Source organism: Aegilops tauschii, chromosome 7, assembly GCF_002575655.3.
Source record: "Aegilops tauschii subsp. strangulata cultivar AL8/78 chromosome 7, Aet v6.0, whole genome shotgun sequence".
NCBI classification, from domain to species: domain Eukaryota; kingdom Viridiplantae; phylum Streptophyta; class Magnoliopsida; order Poales; family Poaceae; genus Aegilops; species Aegilops tauschii.
This window is the reverse complement of record NC_053041.3, coordinates 526,270,351-526,283,289: the sequence shown is the minus strand read 5'-3', so window position 1 is coordinate 526,283,289 and position 12,939 is coordinate 526,270,351. Positions and strand designations below refer to the sequence as shown.

At 41.9% G+C, this 12,939-nt stretch overlaps 1 long non-coding RNA gene across 1 annotated transcript; it reads right to left on the bottom strand.

The window, feature by feature from the left end:
* Positions 1 to 8,069: 8,069 nt before the first annotated feature.
* Positions 8,070 to 10,902, bottom strand: LOC120969520 (uncharacterized). Its single transcript, XR_005763804.3, has 2 exons — positions 9,885 to 10,902; positions 8,070 to 8,449 (listed from the first exon to the last, which is right to left on the bottom strand). It is a non-coding gene; the product is annotated as an uncharacterized lncRNA (long non-coding RNA).
* Positions 10,903 to 12,939: the final 2,037 nt, after the last annotated feature.

Below are 12,939 nucleotides of genomic sequence, written 5' to 3'. Positions count from 1 at the left end.
TGTGTAGGTGCGAGGGACTCGTGCGTGGCCTCCTACTGGATTGATACCTTGGTTCTCAAAAACTGAGGGAAATACTTACGCTACTTTGCTGCATCACCCTTTCCTCTTCAAGGGAAAACCAACGCAGTGCTCAAGAGGTAGCATGGATCACATCGCCAACACCGTCGCCATGCCGTCGTGCTGACGGAACTCTCCTTCGACCCTCTACTGGATCAAGAGCTTGAGGGATGTCATCGTGCGGAACGTGTGCTGAACACGGAGGTGGCGTACATTGGTACTTGGATCGGTTGGATCGTGAAGACGTTCGACTACATCGACCGTGTTACATAGCGCTTCCGCTTTCGGTCTACGAGGGTACGCGGACACACTCTCCCGTCTCGTTGCTATGATTCTCCTAGATAGATCTTGCGTGATCGTAGGAATTTTTTTGAATTACGTCGACCGTTACGACTGTGGGGGGGTGTCTGTCGGCTTGCCTTCGGATTTTTCTCCAGTCTCACCGTCTGCGTCGCTACCGTTGCGACTGCGGGGGGGATGTTGAGTATAATGTTTATTAGGAAAGACGAGATAGACTAGGATTTTGTTCTGGCTTGTCTTTTAGTCCAAGTAGATGATTGTACTCCTATATATATGCCCACGAGGCTCAAGCAATACAACAAACTATTCCACCAAATCCCTCTCTCCCTTCTAACATGCCCTACGTGGCTATGTGCATGCGAGTGGGAATGTAGACACAAGCACACGTTGCTGTTTGTTTAATAGCCTTTTCTTTACTACTTCACTAGTTTTGTTTATGACAATCTAGTGTTATGACAGTAGTTCTAGCAGTGGTTTATTCATGTCTTAGACCCTGTTAATTACTGTATTTTCTGTTGAGTTTTAAAACTCCAGAAATATGTGTATGTTCATACTTGACATGTTCAATGTGTTATATCAAATTCTCTAGAACATGTTTTCCGTGATTGAGATTAAATTTTCTCGCACAACAATACAGATTTGCGATTGAGAATTATTATTTTCTCGCAAAACAATCTCATTGCGATTGAGATTAATTTTCTCTCGCAAAATATTAATTCACTTTGCTGAATTATCTTGCAATTTGATACAAGATCTTATTTTAATTCGAGATCTGCACAATTCAAGTTCTCACTTGAACATCAAGTTTACAACATCATTACATTCATTACAATAGTAGTGTATTTCCGTTGAGTACGATGTATTCCAGAATGTATGTATCTCCATGTTCGTTACATGTCGAGATTAATACGTCTATTTGTAATTGAGATTCTCAATTTCTTGCAAATAGATATGCAAAATTCAAGGTGTCGTCCTTAGCAATTTGAGATTCACAAATTACTAATGATTTCGAGCCACCTTCTTGAAATCTATTAATTTTGCAACATTAAGATGTATTTATATTACGCAATCTGTAATATAAATAAATTACCGGTTTTTCACCCGGGATGATATGTTCTATGTGTTTACCGCATTGACATTCTTCATGAACATGTCACAGCGGTCGAGATTGATTTCTCCCACACAACAAACTTGTAAACTTTTGACAATAACATCTCCCTCATTATATTCCGAAAACACAAGGTAATGAGTTGGATCTACTGCCCATGTGCAGACTATCTCTATTACTGTGAGATCTGTTGATCTTCAATGTGTTATGTTCCCACAATTGAGGTTGAGAATTTTCAAGCTATACACTTGAGTCAAAATTTTGCATTCTTATTACAAACCATGATGGTTTTTAATTTACTTCTTGTAAATTAATTATCTCTGGCTTGCCCCTATAAGTAATCAATGGCTAACAATTTGAGGCTCTTGCCCTCAATGGCCAGAACTTACTTAAGCGGGTCATGGACATCAAGATCAGTCTTGCATCCCATGGGATAGCGCGTGCAACCCAAGCCACGCCACCGGGACGCAAAGGACCTCAAGGGTAATGGTTTGAAACTCACTTCAAACCCTCAACCTGACACCATCAAGCTGTCACGAGACCCTATGAGCATGGAGAGCATGATGATTGAATATGCATCAACCGACATGTTTGGAGACTATACATTTAGTCCCTTAGTCTCCTTAGTGATCTATTTGTTTATGTCCATTTATGATGTTCTAAAAAGAACATGATTATTGTTGTCATCATATATTGTACATATCACAATATATTGTATCAACACTTTGATAAAAAAGTCATTTGTATGTATTCTATATATCCGACAGTGATTTTCTTGAGAATCTTCATGTCTATATATAGATTTTTACGGGAGTCAATCCGATGAAAAATGATATGTGCCTTGTGGACATATGCACCACAAACTCTATACTCAGGGAAGTCCAATGTTTCCACTCGCATTGAGAGAAAGGAGATATTTTAAAATTGCTAGACGTGATGAGGTATTTGTTGGCTCAACTCGAGTCATATTTACTATCCCTGTGGGTACTCGAGTAACGTCGGGATGCTTTATTGCTTCCCAGGTTTGACTCGTACCCTACTAAATTATGGAGGTATCCTTCAAAATAGTTTCCATAGCGAAACTTATGATGACAACAAAGAGAAATAACTTCTCTTTACCATATGCAACGGATATGGCAAGCACATTCTCTGTGTATCATTTGGATTGTACTACACATATGACTTAACCCGTAGCACATGTTGTGTATGAGATAGTTTTCTAGAGTGTCTTGTACATGACAAACTTGGCATACTCGCCTTGGTCATCGAGACATTGGGTTGAAACCGAAACTATCAGCAGTTCCAATAGTTTATGATTATTATGATGCTAAATTCTAATAGCATTTGGATTTTATGTGCACTACAAGTGACACAGGGAAGCTAATTTTAAGGCTCGCACACCTTAAAGTCTATGCTAAACCACTCAGACTCCTTGAATGCATCAAGTCGAGGTAAGTGGCTCTTCCCAGCCATTGAGTAGACTATTCAGGTATTCCATGGTTCTAAAAGACATATCTACATGACGGTCTTAAGTGTGTGTTTTATCCACACGAAACCACTGGATCATTATCCTGACGACGATTTTAAGCAAATCGAATGGATAACATTGCAGAATTCTCCTTGAATGCCTTCTCTATGGCCCTTGGATTGAAGTTTAGCAATTTGTCCTAATGTCTAGACTCAAAATGGTTTGGTAGAATCCTATCCAAAGAGTTAAGCTCATTGCATTATCTTTACTTTGGAATTGCAACTTACCAACTTTACGTTGGAGTCATGCAGTTTTACACGCTCATGACAGAACTGCATAATATTATTCCCCTCTATCTTTGATATGTGGATATCTACGAAGTATTTCCTATCCGTGGTAATTCGGTTGCATACAGATATCACCACCCGGAATACATCATTGGCCCCTCAACATATAGTTGGGATCTATGTGAGGAATAATTGTATTACCGTCAATACCTCAAGCCCCTCACATGGGGAGTTATTCAAGGCCAGTATGCTGATTCAATGAGGAACATTTCCAGGCATTAGGGGGAGATTTCAAGTACCATAAAGAATGCCAGGAAATTAGTGGAATGCTCAACGCATTTCTGCCTCAAATCCACGTACTCAAAGATCTGAACCATGCGTTCAGCAGTTTTGCAACACAATGCAAATAACCTGCTTGATTCATTTACTGAACATAAAGGTGTCACACAATCGTACAATCCTGTAAAAATATGTCGGAAAGAGTGGAGGTACCAATTAAACCACTCAACTCCCGGTTCAAAGCAACAGGGGGAGAAGTACGATAATAGTACATCAGGATTCAGCTTCTTGCAAGCAAGGATATCAAGCCTCTGAATCAGTAAATGCAGGTCAACTTCACGTTGACAGACACCTAATGGGTAGTATATCCAGTGGATGGGAAACCTCCACCAACCCAGGTCATAGTGCACACAATGACCGGGACATCGGAATACCCGACTCAATCGCATTGGGAAATCGCGAGCAGTCACCATGGGTAACGATATTTCCATCAACTATATATTGATATATAGATTCTGGAGAATCATATAATCGGAAGTCTAATTGTCGACATCCATTTCTCAACTAGATTGCAAAACCTTTCAAATGATTCAGATCTAAAGACCATGGCCGTGGCAAAGTGTGAACAACACTCGGACTGTACTTAAGCAAAGGGTATAATCTAGGTAGAAGTGATATTGCTCAATAATGAGAAGGTATTCATAAGCAACACCTACACCCGTTTTTTTTTCTGGAAACAGAATTGAGAACAACGAGGTGGTGAAACAAAGAGCAAGTATTGTAGCACAAGGTTTCACGCAGATACCCAATTATTCTCCAGAGGTGGAATCTCTTTCCGATAACTTATATCATTGGCAGTACAAAATCATCTATCTCTGCAGTTGATAGAGGTAGTGATTACATATCCATGTGGATCACTAGATTCAGACATATATTATTGATTCTCGATGGAATCTCAATTCTGAATCGAAATACAAAATGCAACATACATTGTGTAAAATCAGTAAGTCACCATACGACTTATTGGTGTCAGTACATATGGTACAACTGACGTAGTGAGATCCTTATACACAAGGATTACTCCTACAACGATGATTATCCATGCTTGTGTGTCTACAATGACGACACATGTAATCATCTAAGTGACGGAGTTTAAAATAAATGATTTGGGTAAACCAAAATACGGCTCATTACTACAAATTGAGCACCTTCATTCATACACTATGGTATACTATGTTGTCTATATCCATAATATATTGGAGAAATTCATTGTGGACAAATCTTATCCATCCATAACTCTCATGGTAGTTCATTCTCTAGACGTAGAGAAAGATCTATTTAGACCAAGAGATGATGGAAATGAGATATTGGGACTCAATGTTCCATAATGTCATTGGATCCACCAAACACAATTGGTTGGTACTCAAGAATATCTTTTGATATCTCCAAGGCATCAAACATCTTGTCCTGGTTTTTCAGTTTCACAGAAATGTGAACACCGATATCATTAGATACATCGATCAGATCTCCACTATGTCAGATCGTAGACAATCTTAGTGTTCCTACGAGGTGTGGTAGCCCCCTCACGAAGAGTCTTCGAAACAGACCTCATGGCTACATCCACCTACCATTATCTCAAAGATAATGTTGCTTGTGTTGCCCGGATGCAAACAGGTTACGTAATAAGCAATATCGCTATATTGCATATCTTGCAAGTCAAATCATATGACTGATTTGTTCACCAGGTCTCTACCAACTTCTATATTCCAGAACTGTGTTAATGGAATTGGTATATGACGAATTCGGAATATGCAAGAATCAGGGGGAGTATCTTCCTGAATTGTTCCTGTTAAAAACATCAAATTATACTCATTTCCCCCTTCATGAGTTTACTTTATAGGTTATCATAAAGGTTTTTAATGAGGTAATATCAACACAAGACCATATGTCATATTTTCTGTTTTCCCCATCGGGGTTTTTTAAGAAAGTATATATGACATATTTATTGTCCTCTAAACTCTATGAGTTTTCTCTATTGAGTTAAAAGAGACAATAATTATTATATGTTGGATCATTTTCTTCTTATTTTCCCAATGGGTTTGAAGGAGTTTTACCAGCATATCCTACACTACTCCTTATATTTTCCCAGAGGGTTTTTGAGGAGACTTTATCAGATGATGGACTACTATGCAATCAAGCGATGATTAGGGGGAGTGTTAAATAATAACCCTTATGGTTATTAGGGATAATCCCCGCTCCCATCTCTCCGCGCTGGCGGTTCCAAAAGGCCAACAACCGTCCATGACGGTTCCGTGGAGACGCCTCTAGCGAACCATCACGTCCATTGTGATTGTATATATATCATGTCAATCATCAATAAAGAGGACTGATTCGATCATTTGTTCGATACTCTTGTTCCTTTACAATTGATTCTTCATAATGGCGATGAGATGCCATGCTCGACACTGACTGAAAGAGACTGCAGAATTACCACCAGCTGTGAACGTAGACACGCATGAGTGGGTCTTGCATGGTGCGGTGGAGTGCACCTACATCCACTTACCATCACTAGTAGTACACGGAAATGGACTGACGGCTCGCATCTAGACCTGGCCATGGGCAGCCCGGCCCGGACGGTCCGACCCGACCTGGCCCGAAAATCCCGGGCCGGGCTGAGCCCGACCATGCCATCAGGCCGGGCTCGGGCCCGAAAATCAAGCCCGACGGGTAGATCGGGCCGGGCTCGGGCCTATAAAAAATTGATTTTTAGCCGTGGTCGGGCCGAGCCGAGCGGGCCATGTTGGGCTTTTCCAGGTTCGGGCCGGGCTCAGGCCTGATTTAGTAGGCCCGGTGGTTGGGCCGGGCCAGGCTCGGGCCTGGGTTTTCAGCACCGGGCTTTTTTTGGCCCGGCCCGAGATATGGCCAGGTATACTCGCATCGATCGTTCCCGCTAAAGAGAAAACAAGGATGGCTACTTGTACACGGAAGGGAAAGGGTCTGCCTCGATTGCTTGCTTGCTGCGAGAGGCTACTGTAGCTGTGCGACGCTGGCTCGGAGAAGCACTAGCACTAGCTTAGCTGGTGCGGTGCCACGGGATAAGGTTTGGTGGCAGAGTGCAAGCACTGCGTGAACTCAACAACATACACTAATTAAGTTCTAAGCTTCTACTGCATATTGTATACTAAGCTTCTACTGCATATTGTATCCTGAATGCATGTGAAATCAGCACTGGGATAATTTGGTATTTATCTAAATCTGGTAGTAGTAGTACTTCATTTTAGGAGGAAATATTGAAATCTGGGGATTCCTTATTTTAGTTGGTTAGTTGCATGAGTCACATGTCTCTAGAGGTGTTAGATATTTTTGGACGATTAATTGTTGGAAAATCTATACTTTAGAAGTCATAAAAATACATATAATATTTGATGTTTTCATTTACCTTTGTGTTATACCTTTCCGCTAATTCATATTTATTTTGCAAACTAGATTTCAACATCCATTCTTGGTGGCTATGGCAGCTAACAATGTCGGGACATTTTTTAGCTTTGACTTTTGATATGTGTTTTTATTCTACTTCAATCCTTTGTAGTATGACGACGAGGCTGATACTGTTCGTCGTACGCTGAAGGCTGAAAAATTTTAGGTACCCACTACTGTCTCGCAGATCAATGGAGGAAGGAGTACATTGGGAAGCTAGATACAGGTTCTGTCACAGTTAGGTTTCATTAACCATCTTATTCGGTGTGGTTTCAGTATATGCTACCAAATAAGCAAAATTGATATGAATTTTAAAATAAGGCTAGCCTTTTCTTTTTCTTCCACTGCTTGTGGATTTGTTTATTTGTACATATGACTTTTTTTTTCTGTTTTAATTAATAAAATGCTGTGGGGCCAAGCCCTGCAGTTTCCGTGGTCATTTTTTTAAAAAATAAGGCAACAATCTTAATTTTTTCCTAAATTTTGATGATGAAATATCGTCGTAGCCATTTTGTTTGCAAAGCTGAAGCATAGAACTCAACCTCAATGACCACCCATGGCTGCCTAATTATCATACAAACGAAAGGATTTCCTCCCATATGATCTTTCTCAGTTTACGCAATTACTTGTATTTTTCCTATCAAATCTACTATGAATCAAGCGAACCAGCAGTCCGACAAGTGAACGGCCGCTGAAAATCTGAACTGCCAAGTTTTTAAAACTATGCAAAACACAACATGGTGCATGGTGGGCTGGGCCTAATATGTGAAACGAGATGTGTGCAATCTGCCTTCTTTTCATTTTACCGATTTTCTTGGTTTATAGCCAAACCACCAGTTTTATATCGTTTCTAAATCCTATGCCACCATATACCAAAACTAACAGAAAATTTAGGATCGGTTTGGTTTTCCTCATCTTGGCTTTTTGGTTCGTAAATCCACATATATTCCCTGAACAACACATACCCTCCCGCAACAACATCAATTATATATGGCAACGGCCACAGCGGAAACAATGCTCCCCTTTACATCCTTCCTTGCAAAAATAGGTGATATCCTTGGCATAATAGGTGAAGAGTTAATGATTATATATATAAAGTGAACATTTTTTTATTTCTGGATAATATGATAAACGAGACATATCCATGGTAGGCATGTAAATAATTCACCATTCAGGTACATCAGTTTGCACCGAACAGAACTACATACTGCATTGCCATCCATGATATCATCTTTATTATTCTATCAGGTCGACATGCCCGCCTATCTTATCTATATACGCAGTAGGTGAAGTTGCACCCCTGATTCATGCACTGTCCTGTCCAAGTGCAGCTGGTCGCATCTTTCGGGCACCCAAGCTGAGCGAACGCTACACGGCTGTCGAAGCTACACTCCGCGCGGTCGCACGGACAAGGCGGCTCCGGCTTGTCCTTGCACCCGACGATGTGGCTTGAACAATCATCCCTCGCCTTAGCTGTAGCAAATTTGTGGAGTAAATAGCATAAAACTACTAGTTTATAGGCTATGGTTCCAAAAAACTACCATTTTTTAATTTTTCTCAGATAACTATCAAATGGGCGGTCGGCCGTTTCAAAAAACCCCAAATGACCGTTGCTTAAAATTTAAACATGTTTAGGACAGGTCGGGCCCGCACCTAAACAAACCGTCTGTTTGACCATAAGGTTGACCGTTAATTTACAAGTGGGGCCCATATGTCAGTGTCTCTATCTCATATGTCCTCACTTTTTACAAAATAGCCCCTATAAACATTTCTGAAAAAGCAATCGGGTCCCTGCTCCAGATCACAGCACCACTGGCGCAGTTCCTCTCGACGCCGCCTCGTTCGGCCGGCGAGCCGCGCCGGCAGCCGCCGGAGCTCGCGCGTACAGCCTGCGCCGCTGCTGGAGCGTGTGCCTCCCGCCGGCGACGCCCACGAACTTGGATATCGGTAGGGACTCGTCCGTCGCGATCTCCGCCGCCACTTCGTCCACCATCTTGGCCACCTTCTGCAGCGCCCCTGCGCCCAGCGCCGCCGCTCCGGACAGCGACGCCCTCCTGTTCCGCCCGGCGCCGGACTCGCGCTCCACAAACGCGGCGATGACACGCCGGAGCGATTCGGTGTTAATGACGCGCTCACCAGCGCCATTGAACGCGAAGGCGAGCAGGTCGCCCGCGGTGGCCTGGTCGAGCACGGCCGCGAGGCGGAGCTCCAGGTCGCGGCACGTCTTGGCCGAGGCCTCGGTGGTGACGGCGTCGTGCAGGAGGGTCTCCGCACCCGAGCTCGCGCAGCTGCTGCTCGCGGCCATGGCCGCCACCGCGTGTGCCCTCCGCTGCCAGGCCCGGTGAGCTCTGCCGCCGGCCATCCCCCAGCCTCCGTCTCTCCAGCCACTGCTCCGGGCGGCGGCTTGCACACAAGCCCCCCATGGCGCGCGCGGCGACCGCGTGCGGAGCCCCATGGCGTGCGGCGACGGCCATGGGCAAAGCCCTTTGGAGGCTGATTCCAAGGACTCGATTGCTTTTTTTAAATGTTTGTAAGGGCTAATCCGTAAAAAATCTATGAATGAGGCGCTGACATGTGGCCCCCACAAGTCAGTTAACGGTCAAACAAATGGTTAACCAAACGGTGTGTTTAGTGGCGGGCCTGACCTGTCATAAACATGTTTAATTTTTTAACAAAGAGAATTTGGGGTTTTTTGAAACAGCCAACCCCTGACTTGGTAGTTATCTGAGAAAAATTAAAAAGTGATAGTTTTTTGGAACCATAGCCTGTAAACTAGTAGTTTTATGCTATTTACTCCAAATTAGTGGGATATAAACACCATGCATGCATGGCCGCAGTTTAATTTGTAGCTACTATCCAGTTAATTTGTGAAGCAACGTAGGCATTACATGGACAAATGGGCACGTACCTGGTGCTAGCACGAGGAGGAGGAATGTGAGAGGTAGCAGCAGCGTTAGGGTGGCCCTCATCTTTAGCTAGATGATGTGTTGATACTGATAGAGGAATTTGTAGTCTTCTTGTTGGCGGAATGGTGAGTTGTGACTTTTGAGGGAGAAGAGATGAAATGGCGAGCCTTTTATAATGGACATGGCGTAAATGCTCCTACTTTTATTTGAGAAAAAAATAATACCGGTTTTTTGCGGGGTAACAAATTAATACTCATAACTCTATGCCAAATTAAACATCATTAATTTGCAAATTAATTGCATTAATATAGCAAATTATATAAGGATATCTCTACCAGAACCTCCGCAAATGAAATGGCGGTACATCATTTGTAATGATAAAATTACTTTTGTTTTGTCTCAACAAAACTAACAAAAGAATATTTTTTGTTTCAGGTTCTTTAACCTATTAGTATCATTTATTTTCATTCCATCTCTAATGTTATCAATTTAAACATCACAAAATGTACATTACCCAGGAGGGCTAGGATGCTAGGGTTACTAGTAGAAGGCCCGTGCGTAAACAAAATCCCAAAAACTTTATTAATTGGAAATAAGCAACACATCGTTTATGAGGATCGGTGCCATTTCAGGTAAGGGCTCCTCAAACCAATCAAAAGCTAAAGAAAATCTAGCTCACCTAGTGAGCTTGTGAGCAATTTTATTTGCTTCTCTATTACAATCTTCGAATCTAGTAACAAGGGAAATCACAAGAAAAATGAAAACAATCATCAAAAGTTGCCACCGCTGCATCCGCCGACCGTCCAACATCCTTCATGGTATCCAATCGCCTCCAGATTGTCTGAATTAATCATAAGGCTGTTGCATCATGTCCTTTGCGCAACTGCTAGACTGAATTTGAGAGCCATAGTAATGCAGGAAAAACACACGCTGTCGAGTATTGATGAATACACCAAGTGGCAAATCACATGGGCACGATTTATGTAGAGATAAGCCGAGTATGAACAGTGTAACACACAACAAAATTCATAAACTCGTCGTACTGCTACGTAAGCCGTGTGACAATACAAAAGGCATTCGGCTTTAGGGGGCGGGCTCTGTGGAACAGGTAGGGAGGTACTGGCCTCCTTGAGCGCGCGCGTGCGAGCACGCAGCTGCTCCTGCTGGCAGGAGCTTGAAGAAGCTCCTGGCAGTTGGGCTCTGGTGGGCTGTGCTGTGTGCATAGGTAAGTCGGCTCCTTTTTCTATTTTCTATCTGCTTTGTTTTCTATTTAATTCATTTGACATTGTTTTAAGTTTAAATCTAAATTCAAACCAGTGCCAAACTTCTCTGAACTATTTTATGTTATTCAATGGACTTCTCCAAATGGACATAATTTATCTCAGGGGTATTGAATTTATATTCTATTTATTATGAATATAAACCCAAATGCAAATACATATTGATTTAAATTCCAAGTCCCAAAAACAATTCCTTCTATTGTTCCAAAAATTGGGTTGGGTCATAACTCTTACCAAAATTTCCAAACATTTAATAAGAACTTTTTGGAAACACTAAATGAGATTTTACGGTTTTTTCCCATTTATTTAATTTGAGGCTTTTGAAAATTACTCAATTCAAATTTTCTTGAATTTATACATGATGCATGATCATTATAAATGCAACTATTTACATTCAAATATTCTAGGGCCGTGACAGCCACTAAGGGTAAACCAATGGGGATTATTTTATTGCTAGGTTTTCTTCTGTATACATTATGTCACCTTGCTTGTTGTGTTACTATGTTCCTTGTGAAATTAATACTTTGGGATGCATGCTGTGTTGGGAAACGGAGTAGAACACATAAAAAATTTGCCCTACGATCACCCAAGAACACTATGAAGATGTTGTTTGGATTGGATCGTTACCAACCCCGAGTTGCAGTCGAAGAAGAGACGTTGTATATTGTAACTGAAAACCCTCTAACAGTAGATGAACAATCCAGCGAACCACCCACTAACAGTCCCTGGAACGGAAGACCGAAAGCACGACCTCTCCACAGATTGCAAGTGTATGGTCTTCACGATCCGACAGTGCTTCGGCGTCTAGAGCTAATCATCGCCTGCGAATTAGAGGGAGGAGATTAGAACCACACCGGGCTTCTAGTTATTAGGATTAGAGGAACTAGATCTTTTTGAAAATATGCCCTAGAGGCAATAATATTTTGTTATTATATTTCCATGTTTATAATTAAGAGTTTATATTCTATACTATAGCCGCTATGATCCTAGAATATGTGATTCAGTGGAAACGTCAATGCAAATGTGGAATAATAAACATCAAAATGAGATTCCTAGTGTCACCTCTAAGACTACATGTGTTGTTGGTGATCATGTTTTCGGATCTTACGATATCGTTAAATGTAATGATAGTCCTAAAACAACACTGGGATTATGACGTTAGAAGAACGATCATATTGAATCGACCCAAACTTGTTTATTATACTTTGAGATCGTTACAAGTCAGTTGTTATAACACAGAGAGTTAACGTTTTATTTAGTTCCTTAGACCATGAGAGTATCACAGACACTTCTTACCGTACGATGGACTTTGGGGTTGCTCAAACATCAATTGGAACACGTGATTATAACAACTCATAGGCTCATCGGAAAGTTCTACAAGGGACTAGATAGCTCGAGAGTGGAATTTGCTCCTCGCACAATGGATATATATTCTTAGGGCCCTCTCGGTGTGATGGCATCCATCGTCGTTTGGCCAAACACAGGTGACTATGTCACATGGATGTCAAAACATGTCAAGGAGAAAGAAGAACGAAACCTGTAACGAGGAGACCAGTATAGTGAGCATGGTGATGACTCAAGAGCATACCAATTCATCTCACCTTGGGTTTTGTAAAGTATCGCGAAGCAAAGGGAATAGAACATGGTAACCAAAGGTTCACTTGAATGTCATTTGTGTACTCATAGAGATCGATACGGACGTCCACGGTTCCGCTATCGGTCATTGAACGAAAGTGGTTTCGTTCATGTGTATGTTTACCAAACCTGCAGGGTCAGA